Source organism: Engystomops pustulosus, chromosome 4 (assembly GCF_040894005.1).
Source record: "Engystomops pustulosus chromosome 4, aEngPut4.maternal, whole genome shotgun sequence".
Taxonomy (NCBI): domain Eukaryota; kingdom Metazoa; phylum Chordata; class Amphibia; order Anura; family Leptodactylidae; genus Engystomops; species Engystomops pustulosus.
The window spans coordinates 10258797-10261812 of record NC_092414.1 but is presented as its reverse complement, the minus strand read 5'-3'; the positions used below and the strand labels follow the sequence as shown (position 1 = coordinate 10261812).

Sequence of the window (3016 nt, the reverse complement as noted above, 5' to 3'; positions counted from 1 at the left end):
TCATGTAAAGTATCAATGCATTCCACCCATGTCTGGACCTCATCATCACCCCTCACTACTTCCACCACCCAGCCCTCACTGCTGCCCTCTTCTCCATTTATATCTTACAAAAAGCTACAACCATTGGCAGTTGTGTTTCAATGTCATCATAGGTCTAGCTTCCTCCATACATGAAAATAGAAATTGATGGCTTTGAGAAGTCCCTTCCTATCTACCTGACCATATGAGGAGCAGCAACCTCTACCTCCCGTGAGTAATGACCTCTGGACACGTGACCCTTCTCTTATACTTCCAAGTCATATGTCCAGCCCATCACAGACATTCCTATACAGGACATAACTGTGGGGGCTAAGAGGCAGCTTGGTGCTTTATCAGTCTATGGCTACGTGGGTGCTGAACCCTAAAATTTCCATTTTGGGTCCACTCATCACTTGTATTTATCTATAGGAGGCCGGATGACAAGGTCCAGGCTGCTCTTCCACCGCAGCTTCCTAATCTATACAATTTTACCATATTTACGGATAATTGTACAGACTCATGATAAGTGATAAGATCTACCTGATGTCAGCACTCCATGAATACTACAATATCTATGTACACGTCTGCTCTAAATCATGAGACCTACAGTCTAGACGTGTTCATGGGAAGAACAAACAGAAGATGGTGTCTACAGATCAGTCATTAATGTAGATTCATGGTCCCACCCCCCGATTAGCTGCTATATTAACCCCCGTACAGTATAAGCCTCCCATATAGGTGTCAGCCCTCGTCTATCCAGCATCTCCGGGAGCACAGGGTATGATGGGGATTTCTGCTTTATCTGGTTTTTACTATATTTATGTTCCTTGTACATGACACAGGACACTTTTATATGACTTATATCCATTACTGGGACATTGTAGATGTTATTTGTTTGCAATTTTCTATCATGTGACAATATATTTCTGCTGCTCCTTCTGTCTGAGTAATATACAGATACGGGAGGGGGAGGGGGGGTTTACATGTTCTCCATGAAGATCGGGACAGACCGGTGTAATCTCTCCCCGACCTTCCAACAAACTTTACAGGAATCTTTAGATCATTGTGTGAATATGAGGGATAACTCTGTATCTGTGTATTATGTGACGTGTCATCTCCCATCTGCCGGCTCTGTCTGTCACGTCTGGAAGTTTGTGATTTTTTCATTACATGTTCAGTAATTTTATAGGATCTTATGTACATGGGGAAATAAACTAATTTTTTTAAGATTTTTTTTTTCAAAATATCACATTTTCTAATTTCTGGAACTTCTAATATCTTTTCACCATATAGTTTTGACAGAACAAACATGGATTTCCTGAAGAATTCTTTTTTCCTTATACTTTTACTCGGATTAGTTTCTCTCGCCTGGAGTGAAGAAGAGTAAGTACTTCCTATACTCCAATATACTGCATCTCATAACCTGTTACTATACTATCCTACTGTATGACACCACTGATCCAATCCTACTACTACCCCCAATGCTGTATTCTACCACCACTCTCCTCTGCTCCTGTACTCTGCCTCTCCTCTGCTCCTGTACTCTGCCTCCCCTCTGCTCCTATACTCTGCCTCCCCTCTGCTCCTGTATTCTGCCTCTCCTCTGCTCCTGTACTCTGCCTCCCCTCTGCTCCTATACTCTGCCTCCCCTCTGCTCCTGTATTCTGCCTCTCCTCTGCTCCTGTACTCTGCCTCTCCTCTGCTCCTGTACTCTGCCTCTCCTCTGCTCCTGTACTCTGCCTCCCCTCTGCTCCTATACTCTGCCTCCCCTCTGCTCCTGTATTCTGCCTCTCCTCTGCTCCTGTACTCTGCCTCTCCTCTGCTCCTGTACTCTGCCTCTCCTCTGCTCCTGTACTCTGCCTCCCCTCTGCTCCTATACTCTGCCTCCCCTCTGCTCCTGTATTCTGCCTCTCCTCTGCTCCTGTACTCTGCCTCTCCTCTGCTCCTGTACTCTGCCTCCCCTCTGCTCCTATACTCTGCCTCCCCTCTGCTCCTGTATTCTGCCTCTCCTCTGCTCCTGTACTCTGCCTCTCCTCTGCTCCTGTACTCTGCCTCCCCTCTGCTCCTATACTCTGCCTCCCCTCTGCTCCTGTATTCTGCCTCTCCTCTGCTCCTGTACTCTGCCTCTCCTCTGCTCCTGTACTCTGCCTCCCCTCTGCTCCTATACTCTGCCTCCCCTCTGCTCCTGTATTCTGCCTCTCCTCTGCTCCTGTACTCTGCCTCTCCTCTGCTCCTGTACTCTGCCTCCCCTCTGCTCCTATACTCTGCCTCCCCTCTGCTCCTGTATTCTGCCTCTCCTCTGCTCCTGTACTCTGCCTCCCCTCTGCTCCTGTACTCTGCCTCCCCTCTGCTCCTGTATTCTGCCTCTCCTCTGCTCCTGTACTCTGCCTCTCCTCTGCTCCTGTATTCTGCCTCTCCTCTCTTCTGCTCCTGTACTCTGCCTCCCCTCTGCTCCTGTACTCTGCCACTCCTCTGCTCCTGTATTCTGTCTCTCCTCTGCTCCTGTATTCTGACTCTCCTCTGCTCCTGTATTCTGCCTCTCCTCTGCTCCTGTACTCTGCCTCTCCTCTGCTCCTGTACTCTGCCTCTCCTCTGCTCCTGTACTCATTTACCATCCATCATCTTCTTATACAGAAAAAGGGAGGAAGAAGAGGAAAATGGCTTGAAGAAGAGAATGTTTGATAAACAAGGTGAGTTGTATCTTAATTACATAAAATAACACAGTGTAATGTCACCTATATGAAAAAGCAAAATTATTACTTGTTATGCCATAGATATATTAGAGAACATTATCCTCTCCTCCTGGTCTGTCTCCTTATCATGTGTTCAGTATCACACATCCCATTCTGTCTGAGATCTATGTCTCCTCCTGTCTCCTGCCTCTCCTCTGCTCCTGTACTCTGCCTCTCCTCTGCTCCTGTACTCTGCTTCTCCTCTGCTCCTGTACTCTGCCTAACCTCCGCTCCTGTACTCTGCCTCTCCACCGCTCCTGTATTCT

General features: G+C 47.3%; 1 long non-coding RNA gene across 1 annotated transcript; it reads left to right on the top strand.

Annotated features, from left to right (window-relative positions):
* The first annotated feature begins 705 nt into the window (after positions 1–705).
* LOC140128846 (uncharacterized) lies at positions 706–1401 on the top strand. The gene is made up of 2 exons (XR_011855156.1): positions 706–796; positions 1312–1401. It is a non-coding gene; the product is annotated as an uncharacterized lncRNA (long non-coding RNA).
* The last annotated feature ends 1615 nt before the right edge of the window (positions 1402–3016 follow it).